At 44.4% G+C, this 20,992-nt stretch overlaps 1 long non-coding RNA gene across 1 annotated transcript; it reads left to right on the forward strand.

The window, feature by feature from the left end:
* Positions 1 to 2,278: 2,278 nt before the first annotated feature.
* On the forward strand, positions 2,279 to 6,580 carry LOC310769218. The gene is made up of 4 exons (XR_014551539.1): positions 2,279 to 2,387; positions 3,657 to 3,806; positions 4,483 to 4,629; positions 5,579 to 6,580. It is a non-coding gene; the product is annotated as an uncharacterized lncRNA (long non-coding RNA).
* The last annotated feature ends 14,412 nt before the right edge of the window (positions 6,581 to 20,992 follow it).

Below are 20,992 nucleotides of genomic sequence, written 5' to 3' on the forward strand. Positions count from 1 at the left end.
AAACATAAGGGGAACATGCTGGATCAGGGCAATCACCCCTCAAGTCCAGCATCTCAACAGATCCCTGTGGGAAGCCTGAAAGCTGGACTTGACTGCGACTGCGACAAAATTCTGTCCATCAGCAATTCGCAGGTACCAAGTATTCAGAGGCAAACTTCCTTTGACAGTAGAGGTAGAACATAGCCTTTGTGGGTAACTTTGCCCTGCCTGAATTTCTCTAATCCTCTTTTTAAGTCATCTAAATTGGTGGCCATCAATGCCTCCTGTTAGAGTTGCCATATTTTGAAGAGCAAAAAAGAGCACAGCCAGGGTTCTTCTTATCCTTTGAAAATGGTAGATGGGATTTCAAGCGGGTATAAATAACTAGCTGGGGTAAATTCAAAACAATGTGGCTTAGGACAGTCATCACCAAACGGAACAGCTTAGTCAAAGTATCTCTCCCTGTCCTGACAATCTGACACAATTAGACCAAGGAGGGGCAAAGTTCTGTAAAATGATTTAATTAGCTCTCAGTAATGATCTTGGAGTCATTGTATTCTATTCAGTGCCTACCAGTGTGTCCCTGGCACCTTTCAACAGCCCTGAGGTATGTCTAGCTTTGCCAGCTGAGCAGTCACCTGAGCAGTACCTTGAGGCTTTCATTGCACTTTGATTAGTGGCCTGGAAGATTGTACATTGTTCTTTCCAGTTCGGTAAGGCCCTACATCAAGTAAGAGCAAAGACAGAGGCACTGGCTCAGGATATACCTTTATCCATCAAGGAGCCATCAACTTCCCATATACCTTTGATGTGATAGTATTAGCAGTTTGTGCACATGTCTGTAGCAAATGAGGGCTATAGCCAGGCACTGAAGAATATGGTTTGCTGTCTCAGCCATTGTGGGGAATCCTTAGATGGAGGCTATTTTGAGGGGCTTTTCTGTTTGTGATCTCTGGGCTTTTGCCCTCACCTATTTTGCTCTAAATTGCTTTCTTGAGTGTCTTCACCATTTACATTTAAATTGTAAATTATTTATATCAAAAAAGAAATCTGAGAAGTGTCTATCAACAACCAATGAGATCATAGACAATTCCTACGCTGAGCTTTGAATTTCAGTATGTTCCTCTTTATCTTTGTGGTGAACAAACAACACCCATTCCCGGACCTCACTGAACTATTTGTTCCCAAGTGTTGCCTGCGCCATGAATCCATGGCCTATAAATTCCTCCAGGTAAGCCTCTACCTGCATCCATCTCTGTTCTGAGTCTCTTAATCTTTCTAGAAGGATGAAGGCACTCCTGAGCACATGCCTCCTCTTGGCCCCACTTTCTGCAGGTAAGATGGGGAACATTTAATTATCTTGGAACAGATCACATTAACCCACTTAACCCACAGTAACCCACTGGTGAGGATCCAGAGGATTCTGGATTACCTATTACTACTCGTTGGTTGTGGAAATCTGTGAAGCTGAATTTAAAAGAGCCCGTGTGCTGCTGTGATTAGAGTGTTAGACAAGGATCCAGGAGGCCAGGGTTTGAATCCCCACTCAGCCACGAAACTCACTGGCGGATCCTAGACCAGTCACTATACCTTGGCTTAACCTACTTTACAGGAATCTTCTGAGGATAAAATGGGGAGGGGAGAACTATGCACACAGCCTTGAGCTTCTGGGAGGAAGTGACTGCAGATAAATAAATAAATTGGAAAAAATAGAAATTAAGAGCAAGTGACATTGATTTATTGGTTCATCCCTAGTCCAGGATCCTGTCCTCACACTGGCCAACCCAATGACTATGGGAAGCTCACAATCAGGACCTCAGCACAGCAGCACTCTGCCTTACCGTGGGTTCCAGCAACTGAAAGAGGAAATATGTTACTTTTGCTATTGGAGGTAGTACATAGCCATCATGATTTGTAGCCACTGAGAGTCTTAGTTTAATTGTACCCAGATCTAAGCTTGTAACCAAACAGTGGGAATAAAATGTATTTAAGTGAGAGTCTGGATGGGAGGAAAAGTGGGTCATGGAAAGGGAGGGTTCACCTCCCCACCTCTTGGAAATAATTCAGCCAATGTTCTGAATGATGACTTCGAGAGCTTTAATTAATGAGTGTTTATTCATTTCATTCTATTAAAATGCTTTTAAAATTGAACCCCTTTTAAGTTAAAAGTTTTAATTTACTATCACCGCCTCCTCTTAGTCTCATTAAGCAAACCGCAAAACCAACTAATAATAATGTTAGTTATCATAATAATCCATGAAGTAAACTTTTGCTTCTGTCTTCAGTATTAACTCTGAAATGCAGATATACTTATAACAATACTGGAATGACATACGATGGCTATCTTAAAACAACTTGTGACTGGAAAAAAGCTTCCTGTGTTGCCAGTGTTCTGCATACAAATATAAGTAAGATTTTCCTGCCTTTTTGTCTTTTGCTGTTGGTTTAGATCCACGTTAAGATTGTTGAACTTTAAGGGTTCTACTAGCATATAGAAGTCTATGCTAGGGCAACTCACCCATGAAAAAAGTGAGTTGAGGAAGCTGTAGCACTTCAACTATAGATGAATTAGAACTCCCATCAGCTTCAGCTAGCCTAGCCACCAGTCAGGGATAATGGGAGATGTAGTCCAACAACATCTGGAGGATCACAGCTTCCCAATCCTGAAGTAAGCAATGGTTTGTAAATGAAAATGGGGAACCTAACATCACCTGATCACAATCAGTGGCTGGATCTGGGTGCTGTTCTCCAAGCTTGGACACTTTGATTTGCATTAATGAGAAATCCCTGCTTACCCTTCTAAAAGTTTTGACTGTTTACAATGGTTTTTAAGATACATTATAAATTTTCCCCATTTCTTATTAAAATTCCAGTCTTCCTGTTTTCTGATTCTTCCAGTCATTTTTGTCAATTCAGCATAATCCCTCAACTTAATCTACCATTCTCCTCTAGTAGGGAGTTCATCTTCTTTCCATCTCTGGGCCAATAACATTCGTGCAGCCGTGGTCGCATACATAATTAGTCATTTCTGTTCCCTTGGGATTTCGGCACCTAGGATTCCTAAAAGAAAAGCTTTGGGGGGTTTTTAAATAAAAAAGTTATTTTAAACATTTTTTAACTCATAATAAATCATTTCCCGAACCTCCAATACTATCTTACATGTCCACCACATTTCTAACATACAATTGACCCAGTTTTGTACATTTTTGCTAATTTACTGCTATTTACATCATTTTCAAATAATTTTCTTTCAGCATGTAACATGCTGTAAATTTTAAATCCCAATCCGATAACTTCTCCCACGCTGTAAGTTGTATGTTATCCCCAAAATCTCTGGCCCATACTAGCCATTAAGTATACATTGATATCAGTTTCTTTACTTTTAATACAGTTTTTATTGTCTGCTTTATGCATTAAAGCTGGAAAACATTTTGATATTTTTCTTTCTATGATATAGTGGTGTATACATATTTTAATTAATAAAAAAGGAACAGCCCATCACTTTAGACTGACAAATTTAATAACACTTTGTATATTGTTAGTTTGAAAAGGTCCTCATTCAGACAATACAAAAAAAATTGGAACCATTGCAACGAATGTGCCTGAGTAGCAATAGACCTGCATATTTCCCGCCCCCACCCCCAAACTGGGTATTTCTTTCAAATTCTTTTTCATAGTGAAACCCCGAGTGCAACTTTCGAATAAATGCTCGCCATCCAGATTCTGTTCCTCAGGCAATTACAGCTTCACTGCAGGTGATGGTAAATTCTTTCAGATGAAGAAGCACTGCTGCAAGATGGAACTGTGTAACAATGCAACTCTCAGCTGTAAGTTTCTGCATCATTTTAGAATCCTTAACATGTTAAGGCTGTGCACTGGATTTGGCCAAGGCCTGGATCCTTAGTCAATCAGCAGTATTCAGAGGACCTGTGCCTCATTCAAATGGGGTGAGCAGCTCAAGACTATTAGGGACTCTCAAGGTGGAGAGTCAGGCAGGATGGGGAGGCAGGCATGAGGAGAAACTGTGAAAAAGAGGGACCTACTGGGCAACCACAGCTCTGCCTGAGAAGGGATGGGTTGCCTAACACTAACCTTATACCCGGTAGTCTTAGGGCGGTTCACTAAAACTCACAGGTTATTGCTGAAGAGCAGAAGAGAGACATAATCTCTGTACAAAAATAGGGTTCTAAGATCCTATAATTTCAAAGAGGCTACACCATAACCAATGGCATGAAAACCTTCAGAGAGATCAAGAAGGAAAAGAAAGTTCACACTCCCCCCACCCGAATTTTGGGAAAGATAATTCATCTCAAAGACCAATGGTGACTTTGTCCCATGCTCAGTCCTGAACCCAGACTGTGTCCAGATTATATTTCATCCATGAGTATGTGCAGCTACCCCACCAAAACTATAAGGGCCTAGGGTGGGTTACAATAATATAACACAGAGATACAAAAACAGACAAAACCATTAACAGCCTCACTATACATTTGATTTTGGCAGTTCCTGACCGCAACATGCTGGCTGAAAATGGTTTGCAGTGCCCAGCCTGCTTCTCCAAAGGAAAGAAAAAGTGTAAAAGTGAGAAGACCATCAACTGCCTTGAGAATGAGACCCAGTGTGTTGTTTTTAAAGGATCTCTTTCTAGAGGTAACATTGCTACTCAGATGGGGAAAGGGCCTAGTCATCAGATGGTTCATGCAGACTCCCTCCTGTTCTCCTATTCTCCCTCCCACCCTTTCCCTTTCCCTTGCATGTTGCTGGAAAAATGAGAGGGACCACATCTTTCACTGGCCCCACTGTGCACCATTCCTTAGTGTTTTGCCTGCCTACACTGTATCCTTTAACTCTCATAATGCCACTAGCTTGTCCAGAAGAAGGATTGAGAGTGAGATGTGTATATAAAATACCCTTCTGAACAAAAGTAAAAAGTGCATTCATGGCTTCACCCCAGTTGCATCTGGATCTCTCCACCACTGGAATGTAATCCAGGACAAAATTTATTCCTCTTCCTGAAAAAACATATTATGTAAAAGGATTGTAATTTTGTTTTTTAGTCGTTTAGTCATGTCCAACTCTTCGTGACCCCATGGACCAGAGCACGCCAGACACTCCTGTCTTCCACTGCCTCCCACAGTTTGGTCAGACTCATGTTAGTAGCTTCAAGAACACTGTCCAACCATCTAGTCCTCTGGCACCCCCTTCTCCTTGTGCCCTCCATCTTTCCCAACATCAGGGTCTTTTCCAGGGAGTCTTCTCTTCTCATGAGGCGGCCAAAGTATTGGAGCCTCAGCTTCAGGATCTGTCCTTCCAGTGAGCACTCAGGGCCAATTCAGGGCTCAGGGGATTGTAATACATTTCCTTAAATTTTGTGACAATGAGCGGTATCTGGCTAACTCAGACCATTACTGCAAGGATTTATAGTGCATCAGAATTCATGTATATTCATGTTCCAGTGAAATTATGATATTTTTCAGATTTCTTAAATATGCACATTTTAATACTAACTTAGTAAAATTCCCTTTTTAGCATCACAGGCATCCTCTCCTATTCCCTGGGTAAAGGACTAATGTCAACATTTGTTTTCTTTTTTCCCTAGCTCTCTCTGAGGAGCACGATTTCACTTTCCAAGGTTGTGGAACAACAGATTTTTGTGCACTTGGGAAAAATGGAAGAGGTGTAACTGGAACAGGGAGGTTTCTCCTTTTAGTTATCCAAGAAAGCTGTTATAATGCTTCACGAATCTCACACTAGCTTGAATATGAAGGGTAAATGGGACAGTGTAGACCCCTCCTTGTGTATTCCAAAATTCATGGCAATGAGAGGGAATTAGAGGCCTAGTGGTGAAATCCAGGACTCAGGATCTCTGGTTCTTACTTTTTTGCTTTTGGTGGCAGTAAAGCGAAGCAAGGGGCAGAGAAAAAGGATTCAGAACTGTCAGTTTGCATTTCTTGGTGCAGAAAATATTGATCTGGTGTATAATAATAATAATATAATATTTTTATACTCCGCCCATCTGGCTGGGCTTCCCCAGCCACTCTGGGCAGCTCGCAACTGAATATTAAAACACAATACAGCATTAAACATTAAAAACTTCCCTAAACAGGGAGGCCTTCAGATGTCTTTGAAAAGTAAGATAGTTGCTTATTGCCTTGACATATGATGGGAGGGCATTCCACAGGGCAGGCACCACTACCGAGAAGGCCCTCTGCCTGCAGACATCTTCCCTATTCTGATTAATTCAAGGGGGCTCTGGAAACTTCTCTGTATGAAAGAAACAAGCAGAAGGGTCATGATGTTTAGGTAACTCCTTCAGAGAAGCTTAGTACTGCTGGCTTGAACTGGTTCTGTTATCTCTTTTTTAAGGTCATATTAAGAGGCCAGAAGGAGCCCGGGTTTCATTTCTCTTTCTATATCTCTTCCTTCTGGTGTGGAGTTCCGTATATAGTGTTAAGGTTTAGACTTATTGTAAGTTATTGTAAGTTTATGTGAAGTCTGCTGCAACTGGATTTCTTGTGGACAGTGCCAATCCTGAATGCATTGTATATGTGACCATTGTGTTCATTTGCCTTCAGTAGCAGTAAAACTCTGCTGGATGAAATATTAATTGCCTCCGGTCTATTTTGGGGGGAATCCTAAAACGTGTTTAAGTTTTTACTCTGTTAACTATACATTGGGATCTTCTCTGGATTGATATTGAGTAGAATTTCCATGACAGTTGTGTGGGAATTGTGTATTATAACTACAAAGAACCCTGCAATGTTTCAATAAAAAATACTTAAGTTTTCATTATGTTCATTACAATACGAAATAAATGGTTATGGGAAAGAAAATGCCGGATCTCAGATCTGTTTCTTTCAGATACAAATGCAAGTATTATTTATTGGTTTAGCCAAAGAGATTACAAAAGATAAAATACATAAAAGAGGTTAAAAACAAAATACATTGCACAGAGTTCATACACAGAGTCTCATATGACAGAGTTCATACACTGGAGTTGTAGAGCTGTAAAAGCTTTTCCCCATTTGGTATTTGTAATGCTGGTTACATACTGAGGGTGAGGGGGCTGAATGAGTAGTCTGGCATTCTAAAGTGCAGGACTGTCCCAACCATGAGGCTAGGTGTGACAACCATTTTAGGCGGCTGGATCCATAAGAGCAGAAGATCTGGCCTCCAGAGAATTCCTTGTCCACTGCTGCTGCCTCAGTGGCAGAAACAGCTGCACTGCACTCCTGAGAGACCAGATTGGCCCCTTCCCCCAAAATCAGGTCACCTCTTCAGTGGCCTCTTGGGCAATAGACAACAGGGCTAGACTGTGCTCTGCATACCCCTTGAGATTCATCTGCAGTAACAGAGGGGTGAAGTTTCCAGTGGATGCAAGCAATTTCATCCTCAATATTTTTTGCAAACAAGACACAGCATTGACAAGTCACAAGCACCCTCCCTGGCTCCCAATGACATGCCCTCCCCATTTTCACCTTGGAGAATTTCTCACCTAGCCTCTCACCCTGGGAGATGGCCACTTCTCCACCTCTCAACCTGGTTACTGGCACCAGGTTGAGATTTTCCTCTGGGCCCAAGCACACATGCATTTTGTATAAAGGTGCAAAGCCCTTCTTTCACACTCTGTGAAACATAAATGCACAGTTTTTTTTAAAAAAAACTGGGCAACTGCACGCCACCTGCTTGTGACTCCTGAGCCTTCCCCGATCTCCTTCCCCTTCCCCCTTTGTTTGACAGATCAGGGGAGGCTCGGGAGTAACGGGCTGACAGCCGTTGCCCAGAAGGGGCCAGCCTGGGAATGCAGTTGGCTCTGCTTGGTTTCAGTAGCTGCTTGCTGTTTGCTGCCGTGGTGCCACGGTAGAGAGCAACTCCTGAAGCCAGCCAAAGCCAACTGTGCTAACAGGCTGGCTCTGGGCTGCTGAGGCTGCCGCTGCCACATTTCCCAGGGACAGATTTGCAAATCTGGGGACATTCCAGGGACAGAATTTGTCCAGGGACAGATTTGCAAATCAGGGGACTGTCCCCGGTAACCGGGGACATCTGGTAACCCTACAATAGGAGGTGCTACTGATCTCCTCCCACTCTTGTTTCCAATGTAGCTCTTTGTTCCTCACCTCTTGCATTCTTCCTGATGTCGATCTTAACTCAACCCTTCTTTCCTGGAATGGAGAGGCACAATTTTGTGGTTTGCCTCATCTGGCAACATGTCTTGGGGAAGCCTTGCCAAGGAGCACATTTGACCAGACAGGCAGAAGTGTGATTAGCACAGAAATAATGATTTAAAATATGAGATTTCCTGAACTCATCCAGCTCATCTCTCCTGAAATTGAACTATAGGCCAGGGCATGACAACCGGTCTGTCTGTCTCTCCTAGATGCCTTCAGACAGGGTGCCATAGACAGTGTCCCGTCCCCCAAATTCCACGGACTGAGCAACCTGGCAGGAAACCTTGGTCATGCTTACAACAGGCAGCACTTGTTTAAGGATAATACCTCCTGTCAATTGCTTATGCCTAACCCCCCAGAGTTTGATGGATGATGTCATATGATAAAGTAGGAGGAGGAGGAGGAGGAGGAGGGTTTGGAGTTGATATCCAGCTTTATCACTACCCTACGGAGTCTCAAAGCGGCTAACAGTCTCCTTTCCCGTCCTTCCCCACAACAAACACTCTGTGAGGTGAGTGAGGCTGAGAGACTTCAGAGAAGTGTGACTAGCCCAAGGTCACCCAGCAGCTGCATGTGGAGGAGCGGGGACACGAACACGGTTCACCAGATTACGAGTCTACTGTTCTTAACCACTACACCACACTGGCTCTCTTAACCCTTAACATAGCCACAAATCACACACAATATCACCGCTGAATATCGCCTCCTCGTGGCAGCAAACAATCCAACCAATCATGGTGTTTGGGGGGTGGGGACAGTGTGGTAAAATATCAGCTGGTTGGCTGGCATACAAATCCCCCAATGCTGCTTGGCCAGCAAGTGCTCTAGGGAGCGTTTCTTGCCCACGGTGCTGTGGGGAGGGGGGAGCAGCTGCCCACTTTGCCAAAACCCAGGAACGGCCCTGCTGGGGCGATGGTGCATGTGCCATCAGAGAGGGCCACCAGGCCATTGTTTGCAGGATCATGGAGAACTCTAAGAGATCAGCTTCCTCTAATGATGGCTGGAGTCAGTGGCGGAGGAAGACTTTCCGGCACCCAGGGAGGGGTGCCTAGAGACAGGGCGAACCGCCTGGCAGCGCACGCGCAGCACCCACACTGACGATGCCCTACAGCTGGGGGGGGGGGAGGCAGTGGGCAGACAGCGTGGACCCTGCGGGCTCTTGAGATGCATGGCTTGGGCATGCTGCAGGCCCTGCGGTGAGTGCCACATGCAATATTGTCACCACCCATCAGGGTGACACCCGAGGCGGACTGCACCCACCACACCCCACTTCCTATGCTCCTAGCTGGAGTTTCTTTTCTTTCTTTCTTTTTTAAATTTTTTTTATTAGGCTTTTGGTCCCTTTGGAGAAGCAGTCTGGGCATGTTATATTATTGTAATTCACCCAAGGGCTTTACAGTTTTGGTGGGGCACCTGCAAGTATTATTCGATGAAAAGATTATCTAGACCCAATCTGGTTTTAGGACTGACATTGGGACAGATTCAGGAGAGGCCTATTTAATTTTTGTTTGTTTATTTATTTAAGTGTGTGTGCAGTGCAATATCATAAAAGGAAAAAAATATCAAAATGTTTTTCACATAAACATTAAATACATAACAGAGATAAAAGAACCCTTAAGTTAAACGATCTTAACCTGGATCTAATCCAACAGCAAAAGACAAAAAGTAAGGCAAATCTTACCCAGATTTGTATGCAGAACACTGGCAGAACAGGAATATTTATTGGAGTCACAACGTCTTGTTAAATTGCCATGTGGTGTCATTGTAGTTTCGGATATATCTGCACATCAGAGGTAATGCTGAGGACAGGAGCAAAATATTACTTTGTGGATTATTAACATCAGTATTATTTGGTTTTGTGGTTTGCTTAATGAGACACAGCAGAGGAGATGATAGTGAATAAAAATGTTTAAATTAAAAGCGGTTCAATTTAATAAGCATTTTAATAAAATAAAATAAAATAAAACACCCATTAATTAAAATTCTTGAAGCCATTGTCCAGAACACTGGTTTAATTATTTCCAAGAGGTGGGGAGGTGAACCCTCCATTTACCACGGCCAACTTTTCCTCCCATTCAGACTCTCACTTAAATATATTTTCTTCCCACTGTTTGGTTACAAGCTTAAATCTGAGCACAATTAAACTATGGAATTTTCTACAAGACATAGTGAATGCCACCAATTTGAATGGCTTTAGAGGGGAATTAGGCAAATTGATGAAGAATAAGACTCTCAGTCATCTTAAAAAGTAGAGACATCACCTTGCCAACAAAGGTCCGTATAGTAAAAGCTATGGTTTTCCCAGTAGTGATGTATGGAAGTGAGAGCTGGACCATCAAGAAGGCTGATCGTCGAAGAATTGATGCTTTTGAATTATGGTGCTGGAGGAGACTCTTGAGAGTCCCATGGACTGCAAGAAGATCAAACCTATCCATTCTTAAGGAAATCAGCCCTGAGTGCTCATTGGAAGGACAGATCGTGAAGCTGAGGCTCCAATACTTTGGCCACCTCATGAGAAGAGAAGACTCCCTGGAAAAGACCCTGATGTTGGGAAAGATGGAGGGCACAAGGAGAAGGGGACGACAGAGGACGAGATGGTTGGATAGTGTCTTTGAAGCTACAAACAGGAGTCTGACCAAACTGCGGGAGGCAGTGGAAGACAGAAGTGCCTGGCGTGCTCTGGTCCATGGGGTCACGAAGAGTCGGACACGACTAAACGACTAAACAACAACAAGACTCTCAGTAGCTACAAATCATGTGGCTCTGTCCCAGCTCCTCCAACCTAACACATTGAAAGCATACTAGTGCAAGCAGATAAAGAGGAACCTTTGTGACGGGAAGCTAAATGGCGTTTCTGTGGGCTATTGCTTCCATCACAGTGTTCCATTACATCAGAAGTGGTTCAGTCACGCTGACCACATGACCCGGAAAGCTGTCTGTGGAAAATTGTCAGCTCCCTTGGCCTGAAAGCGAGATGAGAGCCGCAACCCCATAGTCGCCTTTGACTGGACTTATCCATCCAGGGCTCCTTTACCTTTTCCTTTTTTACTGTCACATCCAAAGTCTATGGGAAGTTGCTGGGTCCTTCATGGATAAAGAGCAATATACTGATCAAAGTGCAATGAAAGCCTCAAGGTACTGCTCAGGTGACTGCTCAGGTGACTGCTCAGCTGCCAAACTAGACATAGCTGAGGGCTGTTGAAAGATGCCAGGGACACACTGGTATGCAGTGAATAGAATACAAGGACTCCAAGATCAACACTGAGAGCTGGTTAAATCATTTTCCGGGACTTAATCCCTCCTTGTTTTAATTATGTCAGATTGTTGGGACAGGGAGAGATACTTTGACTCAGCTATTCTGCTTAGTGATGACTGTCCTTGGCCACGTTGTCTTGAACTGAATCCAGCTAGCTGTTTATACCTGCTTCAAATCCCACCCTCCATTTTCAGAAGACAAGAAGAACCCTGCAGTGTAGCAGTATCCTACTTGGAGTGGCTGATCAGATGTCCATGGGTACAGGACTATCATAACAGGAGGGCAGTAACCCACTCCCACTGTTCTCCCCCAGCAACTGGAAAGAGTACATCCCTCAGAATTAATAGCCCCTGATAGCCTCTTCCATAAATGTGACTAGTCCACAGTTAGGTCTATCCAACTGTGGCTTTCATTGCTGATGTGGGTTTACTATAGCTCAGCCAGTAGAGCATGAGACTCTTAATCTCATGGTCGAGTCCCATGGGGCGAATTGAGGGGTTGGACTAGATGGCCCTTGGTCCTAGAACAATAGGATCCAAAAGGCAGCAGTCTGATTGGTCCTAGAACAATAGGATTCAGAATGCAGCAGTCTGATTGGTCCTAGAACAATGCAGCAGTATGATTGGTTGGCAGGAACCACCCAATCATGCTCCAGATAGAAGTGAATCCACAACCTGATTGGCTTACAGTAGAATTCCAGAATTAGCCAATCATGTGCAGCCCATTGTGTAAATAATGTATATAAAGCAGATACTTTGAGGGGACATTCATTCATTCCTCCTCACTACTATGAGCTGAATAAAGAGCATGAAATCACTTTGCGACTCTGAGTATATTTCACTGGCGACGAGAATGGGATCCCGCTGAGCTGACTGCCACACACAGCACCGCAGCACCGCCACCTGCCGCACCGCTGCCTCGCACCGTGTATCCAGGCTTCAGCTCCGGGACACAAGGAACTCAGAATGGCAACCGACAACAGCTTCTCGCCATTCAACCCAGCATCTGGAGACTGGGAAGCGTACGCCTCCCGTTTCACCTTCCTCCTAGAAGCCAAAGGGGTCACCGATGAAGAAGACGCCAAGAAGAGGGCAATATTCTTCAGCGTCTGCGGAGAGGAGACGTTTGAAATCGCCCGGGCTCTCCTTGCGCCTGAAGACGTTGCTACTGTTGCATACAAAACAATAATGGAACAGCTGAAGGGGCATTTTTCGCCACAGCCCTCAGTGGTGGCTCGTCGAAATGCCTTCTACGCAAAGCGGCAAGCCCATGGGGAAACCATAACTGGGTTTGTGACCTCTCTCCGCCAAGCTGCCCAGTTCTGCAACTTCTCAGAGCTGGAGAACATGCTTCATGACCGCCTCGTCGATGGCCTGAAGGATGAGAAGCTGCAACGACGCCATTGGGCATCCAACCATCCTGAGAGACAATGGAGTGCACCTCCAGCTTTTTTTTGTGTGTGGCTGTTGACTCATGCCAGGTTCAAACACTCAATGCTCCCACACCAGGGAGTGAGTGTTGTTTTCAAATCTTGCTGTGTGACCACAGCATGTGGCTTTTAACATGCCCAGGAGATGGAAGGGATAGAATTCCTCCCATTTTATTCAACTCAGCTGCACACTAGAATTTGACCAGTTTAATCTAGTTAATTAGGCCTGTTTTCAGATCCTCTAATTTCATTATATTTTATAAATATAACCTGTTTACTAATAATCTTCATGTCTTGAGACTCCTTTGGGTATGATGGCCATTCTGAATTACATATGAGTTATTTTTTTTTATCTGAACTTCATGTTCAAAATTTTGTATATTCATGTTCCGATGAAATTAAATTTTTCAGATTTCTTAAATATACACATTTTAAAACTAACTTACTAAAATTCTCATTTAGCCTCACAAGCACAATCTCCTAGTCCCTGAGTAAAGGACTAATGTCAACATTTCTTTCCTTTTTTTCTAGCCCCTTTTAATTGCCACATTTTCATGTTCCAAGGTTGTGGAACAACAAATTTTTGTGCCATCACGAAAAACAGAAGAAGACTTGGATGTGGGGGATTTGTCCTTTTTATTACCCAAAAAAGATGTTATAATGCTTCAGAAATCTCACACCAGCCTGAACATGAAGGGTAAATAGGACAGTGTAGACATCCTCCTTTTGTATTGCAAAATCCATGACAATAAGGGGGAACTGGAGGCCTAGTGGTGAAATCCTGGACTTCGGATCTGTGGTTCTTTCTTTTTTGCTTTTCGTGGAGCTAAAGGGAAGCAAGGGGCAGAGAAAAATGGTTCAAAATGTGGGGATTGTAATTTCTAACTACAAAGAACCATATAGTGTATCATTAACAAATAGGTAAGTTTTCATTATGATCATTACAAAACAAAATAAATGGTCATGGGAAATAAAATTTTGGTTCTTAGTTCTGTTTCAGATACAAATGCAATTATTATTTATTGGTTTAGCTGAAGCAATTACAAAATCAAAAATACATAAAACAGGATAAAAGCAGAATTATTTTTTTTCATTATAATCATCGCTGTAAAGGCAGAACATACAACTTTTTCAGAGGTGTATGGGTACTTGTTCCTTAATAAAAAGTTAATCATATACGCAATCCATCTCTCAGTTGGGAGAATTAAATATTTCAACAAAACTTCTCTTAAGTCCTCATAGATGTGACAAACCAGCAAGTAGTTGGGTAAATATTTAGGAACCTTATCTCCATGTAGGCAAACTTTTTCTACATAGAGAATCCAGCAATAGCATCCTTCAACTATGACAGACTTCATACACTGGAGTCACAGAGCTGTAAATGCTTTCCCCCATTTGTTATTTGTGATCCTGGTTACATAGTGAGGGTGCTGAACGTGTAGTTTGACATATCATGGTGTCGGATTGTCCCACCCATGAGGCAAGGTGTGGCAATCATCTTAGTGGCTGGATCCATAGGGTCATCAGGAACATGGCCCCCCTCAGAAACTGAGCTGAGCTAGCAAAGGGCTAACTCTGCAGATGCAAGTTGTCTGTTTGAGTTTAGAGAGGACAGCCCACCCTCCTTCCCAGGGAATAATCTGTTTGTTCTCAAGAGAAAGAGATGAAGAGTTGGAAGCCAGGCAACCATCAGATAAGCCAGAGTCTGAGGCGGTGTCTTCTGGGGAAGAAAGGTAAAAAAGGTAAAGGACCCCAGACGATTAAGTCCAGTCAAAGGCAACTCTGGGATTGTGGCGCTCATCTCGCTTTCAGGCCAAGGGAGTCAGTGTTTGTCCACAGATAGCTTTCTGAGTCGTGTGGCCAGCATGACTAAAACACTGTATCCAAATAAGCACGAAAAGTACAGAATACATATTTATTTATTTATTTATTTATAAATAAATAAATAAATAAATAAATAAATAACATTGTTGTAAGAGCCCTGTTACCATATAGGAATAAACAGATAGTTTTGACTACTGCCCATGCTAAACAATACAGAGGTGTGGGAACAGTGCATTGGTTGGGCAAGCCCCTTCTTTCTGGTCTGAAAGAAGCAGCAAAAGGAGGCATTTGTACGCCTTCTGGCAGAAGGGGTGAGGATTCTGACAGGGTCCTAAGTACTATCCCCTTCTTCCCAAAGCCAATAAGCACTGCTAAGTAGTCCTAACAAAAATCATGACGCAAAGAGAAGGACACCCCCAGATAGACAGCTTAGTGCAGAATACCCTCTGTGGCTTCTGTGCTGTGTGTGGTTAAAAAATACCTTGGGTGGTGGGAGATGATGGTATTGCTCAATCCCTCACCAGTTAAAGGTGAACGTGCTGGATCATGGCAATCACCCCTCAAGTCCATCATCTCAACAGATCCCTGTGGGAAGCCTGAAAGCTGGACTTGACAATATTCTGTCCATCAGCAATTCCCAGGCACCAAGTGTTGTTTAATCGTTTAGTCGTGTCCGACTCTTTGTGACCCCATAGACCAGAGCACGGCAGGCACTTCTGTCTTCCACTGCCTCCTGCAGTTTGGTCAAACTCATGCTGGTAGTTTCGAGAACACTGTCCAACCATCTCGTCCTCTGTCGTCCCCTTCTCCTTGTGCCCTCCATCTTTCCCAACATCAGGGTCTTTTCCAGGGAGTCTTTTCTTCTAATGAGTTGGCCAAAGTATTGGAGTCTCAGCTTCAGGATCTGTCCTTCCAGTGAGCACTCAGGGCTTCAGACCATATTTTGTGCTCTCTTCTTTCACCCTCATTAAAAGGTTCTTTAATTCCTCCTTACTTTCTGCCATCAAGGTTGTGTCATCTACATATCTGAGGTTCTTGATATTTCTTCCAGCAATCTTAATTCCGGCTTGGGATTCATTCAGCCCAGCTTTTCACATCATCTTTTAAAATTTTAAATAGTTCAGCTGAAATATCATCACTTCCACTGGCCTTGTTATTAGTAGTGTCCATGTGTAGAGTCGTCTCTTGTGTTGTTGGAAAAGAGTAGTTGGATTTCTGTGATGTTAAAAGGTCTGCCTTGGATTCGTATCGAGATCATTCTTGGGTGGCCCTGCACGGCATAGCTCATAGCTTCTCTGAGTCATTCAAGCCCCTTTGCCATGGCAAGGCAATGATCCATGAAGGGCAGGCACCAAGAATTCAGAGGCAAACTTCCTTTGACAATAGAGGTAGAACATAGCTTTTGTGGGTAACTTTGCCCTGCCTGAATTTCTCTAATCCTCTTTTTAAGTCATCTAAGTTGGTAGCCATCAGTGCCTCCAGTTAGGGTTGCCATATCTTGAAGAGCAAAAAAGAGCACAGCCAAGGTTCTTCTTTGAAAATGCAGGATTGTATTTCAAACGGGTATAAACAGTGAACTGGCTTCAATTCAAGACAATGTGGATTAGGGCAGTCATCATCAAACAGATCAGCTGAGTTAAAGTATCTCTCTCTGTCCTAACCATCTGACACAATTGGAACAAGGAGGGTCGAAGTTCTGTAAAATGATTTCATTACCTGTCAGTAATGATCTTGGACTCATTGTTTTCTACTCAGTGTCTACCAGTGTGTCCCTGGAACCTTTCAACAGTCCTGAGCTATGTCTAGCTCTACCACTGCAGCAGTCATCTGAGCAGAACCTTGAGGCTTTCATTGCACTTTGATTAGCAGCCTGGAAGATCAGAAAAAGTATATTGCTCTTTCCAATTCATTAAGACCCCACATCAAGTAAGAGCAAAGACAGAGACACTAGTTCAGAATATACCTTTATCCATCAAGAACCAAGGAACTTCCCATAGATCTTGGATGTGATAGTATTAGCCGTTTAGGCACATGTCTGTAGCAAATGAGCGCTACAGCCACGCACTGAAGAATGTGGTTGGCGGTCTCAGCCATAGTGAGAGGAAATTTAAAAACCTTATCACAAACCATTCAAGCACTCTGTTTGCAGTAGAACAACCAAAGCACTAAATTAGTTGTTCTGCTTTAATGATGAGCATTAAACAACTTGACTGGTTGAGAGAATGGCCATGGCAGTGATGAGATGGTTTTTTTACTCAACAAAATGCTTATCAAAAAAAGTTTGAAGAGGGTAAAAAGAAAGAAACATTGGAAGAAGTGATTTAAAAACCTGGAAAAGATTCAGAGGTGTTAGTGAACCAAGAAATTGAATGAAAGATTAAAATGTTAAGGCAGATTTTAAGAAAAAAAGCGAACAAATGAGGAAAACTGCTTGCTTGGCAGTTAAAAAAGAAACATGAATTGAATGCAATAAATAAATTGAAAGTAGAAGGAAAAATAATTGATAACCCGAATGACATTAGACAACAATTTGTAAAATATTATATAGAGCTATATCGAGCCGGTAAAGAAAATAAAGATAGAACTGGAGAATATTTAGATCACAATAAATTACCATAGATTCCAAAAGAGTAAATCAATTATTTAAATGCACCAATAATAATACAGGAAGGGCAACAAGAAATTAACCATTCAAAATTAGGTAAATTGCCAGGGCCAGATTTATCAGCAAAATATTATTAAAAAACTACAGGATTTTCTGGGAGAACTGTTGAAGGATGAAGGATGTAAAAGAGCTAATTCATCAAGATCAAGCTAGCTTTCTTCCTGGCTGACAGATGAAGGATAATATAAGGAAAATTAATTGATACAATAGAGTATCTGGAAGTCAGGAATGAAAAGCAAGCAGCTTTGATGTTTGTGGATGAAGAGAAGGACTTTGATAACGTGTCATGGACCTTTATGGGGGGGGGGGATATGGAGATGATGAATTTTGGAAAATCATATTGAGAGAGTCAGAACTTACAGGGTTAAGAAGTTCTGAGTGACGCCTCACATTCTTGGAGGCGTGTTTAGAACACTGACGGAAGTGGGAGTGTTCTGTATCTCTGAGAGAGAGAGAGAGAGACACACACAGAGTGAGTCTAGCCAGATCCGGGAGAGGATCGAAGATGAGTGCGCTGTCACCGGGCTTTACGATCTGTTGATTTGTACGTGATTAAAGCTCTTTGTAAGATAAGGAAGACACCGAGAGTCTGACTGATTTATTGAGCACACAAGGCTATCATTGGCTCTTACTTCTGTCGCTGTGCTACGCTCTGCTAACTGCAGCTGGAGGCCCGGGGAGCAGAGACACGCAGGGAAGCGTGTGGGCTCCAAAGAGGAGGGCAAGCGAAGCTGCCAATAAATTCCTCCAAAGGTTATGGGGGTCAGCTGACGCTGTGAAGCAAGCCAAGTCCGTGCCGGTGTGTGTGCTGTGGTCTCCTGCCAGGGAGGGGCAGTGGAGAAAAGCTGAAAGCCGAGACGCTGAAGCCAGCTGGAGCTGGGAGCTGTGCCTAGATCGTGAGGCAAGGAGCTCGCTGGAGGAGCTGTGCTGTACCGGGTGCATGAGACGCTACTGTAAGTAAGCTGGGCCCCGGGGGAGAAGATGGCAGACAGCCATGAATCGTGTGCAGTCCCTTTTGAAGAGGTGGACGGGAAGGAGCCCTGGGTCGCGTGGCAGGCACTGAAGGTTGCAGTGGGAGCCAGGCCAGAGGGGGCTAGGAACCAGTCTGGGGGACGCCCAGAGAGTCCAGCAGGGGCTGAGGAATGCCCAGAGTGCCCAGGAAGCTGCTGCAATGCTTCAACACGCCAGAGCGATGGGCAGCTGTATGCTGGAAAGCTGCTGAGAGCTGGGAAGAGGAAAGCAGTGGCTAGCTGTTCCTCTGGAAGCTGTGCACCCAGGAGTGTTGGGGGTGCAGGCCAGAAAGGCCAGTCCAAGGGTCTTGAAAGTGCCAAGGCTGTTTGGCAGGAGCTGGAGAAGGTTTGCAGAGAAACCACCGAGCTGGAAGCCAAAAGCCACGTCCCCAGTTTCAAAGCCTCAAGGAGTGCTGCTGGCAAGAGTGGGGGGGCACAGAAGTCCAAAGGCCACTTTGTAAAGTTTTCCACTCGTCGCTGTTTTGTTTGCGCTTCCCCTGAACACCTGCACCGCTGCTGTCCACAGAGAGAGAAAGGGCAGGAAAGTCCCAAGGACATTTCCCATGGGAACCAGCCCGGGAGAAGAGGCCAGCGTGGGAAGTCGCAGGGACGGCCGGAAGGGGAAGGAGGTGCTTATCAGCTGTTTGCGTCAATGGCTGTTTTGAAAGACACCTGTAAAGGCCCCAAGGAAGGGGGCAGAGGGAACTCTGTTGCTAAGGCAACGAAGGACAATGTGCTACGTTGGGTCATTGACTCTGCTGCTAACAGACATCTCGTGCCTGAGACACCTGGTGTCCAGATAAAGAACTGCAGAGCTGTTTCAGCTGGGAAATCAGTGTGTTTTGCTGATGGGTCACAGAGGCTTGTGACAAAAGCCGGCAATGTTTATCTTTCTTTCTTGCAGGCGCAGCTGGAAGTCTACGTGGCGCCGGGACTGAATTGTTGTCTTTTATCTGTACCATGTCTTTTACAGGAGGGGTACATGGTTTGTTTTGAGAACAATGTCTGTACAATTTCCAGAGGGGGGAAGCAACTGGTACGTGTTGAGAAAAATCAGAACAACCTCTTTGTTCTGGGGACACCTCTGGAGGAAAAGGGAGTGGGGAATGCTGGGAAAGCTGACATTCACACTCATGTTTCATGTGCATGCGTGTGGCACAAGAGGATTGCACATGGGTCTTGTGATGACTTGCAGATGTTATCAGAATGCACCAAAGGGTGCAAGGTAAAAGAATGTGGTGAAACCCTAAATTGCAGGGCTTGCAGGAAAGCCAAGAACAAGGGATACAGTTATCCCAGGGTGGAGAGAGTAACCACAAAGCCTTTTGAGCTTGTGCACGCAGACCTGTTTGGGCCTATGCCTCAGCCAAGTCTGGGCGGAGCCAGGTTTCTGCTGACTTTGACAGATGATTTTACTCAGAACTCCTGGGCTTTTTCGCTGAAAACGCAGGAGGAAGCAACGCAACTGATCAGGGATTGGGTTGCGGAGGTGGAACAGAGGCTCTCCACCAAGGTGCAGGGATTCAAGTGTGACCATGGTTCAGAGGTCACTGGGTCTGCTCTAAAGAGTTTCTTTCGCCAGAGGGGGATACGTCACAAGGTGACTTCGCCTCAGGAGAGTGGCGTGGCAGAGCTGAGGAGTAAAGCTCTGGTTCAAGTTTCAGAGGTTCTATTGTGTGACTCTGGGTTGCCTCAAAGTTTCTGGGGAGAGGCAGTAAAAACGGCCAATTTCACGATGAACAGGTGCTACAATTCAGTGGTAGGTGACACCCCGTATTTCTTGCTCAACGGACAGAAGCCGCAGGTGCATTTCTTCCGTTCGTTTGGTTGCAGGGCCTTGGTGCCTGTACCAAAGTGTCTGCAGCAAGAGGGTGGTCCAAGGTACCAGGAAATGATCTTCTGTGGGTATGAACCCGCGACGAAGAGGTGGAGATTTGCATACCCAGAAGGTGATCAGACCAAGCTTCTGGTCAGTAAGCATGCTGAGTTCTATGAGCAGCAGGGAAGTAGGTCAAGGCGCAAAGTCAGCCTTGACGTTGTCTCAGATTGTCTGTCCGAATCTGAGGAGGAGGGAGAGCCAGGTAATGGTGACCTGTTCGATGATCAGGATCAGCACCAGGGGGAGGCGTCTCCAAAGGTTGTGAAAGGAGTGTCCAAGAGTGAGCCCTCATCTCCTGTTAGAGTGATGGAGAAAGCTCACAGACGGGTCAAGTCAGAGGGGGAGTCGTCTGATGAGAGAGATGCACTTGCTGGCCCCAGTGGGTCAGAAGAAGAACCCCAGTTTGTGCCCAGGCGGTCTTCACGGGCAACAAAGGGAATTTCACCTGAGAGGTTTCGAGTCACAAATGCGTGGGTCGGTCTCGCACAGTGCGAACCAGAGATTTGTGAGGAGACTCACCAGGCAGGTGGGAAGGTGTGGGACACACAGAGGTCTGTAAAGGTGTGTTCACAAGTCCTCTCAGAATGTGATGCGAGAGGGGGTATTGAGAGAGTCAGAACTTACAGGGTTAAGAAGTTCTGAGTGACGCCTCACATTCTTGGAGGCGTGTTTAGAACACTGACGGAAGTGGGAGTGTTCTGTATCTCTGAGAGAGAGAGAGAGACACACACAGAGTGAGTCTAGCCAGATCCGGGAGAGGATCGAAGATGAGTGCGCTGTCA

Source organism: Podarcis filfolensis (assembly GCF_964270895.1).
Source record: "Podarcis filfolensis genome assembly, chromosome: 8".
NCBI lineage: Eukaryota > Metazoa > Chordata > Lepidosauria > Squamata > Lacertidae > Podarcis > Podarcis filfolensis.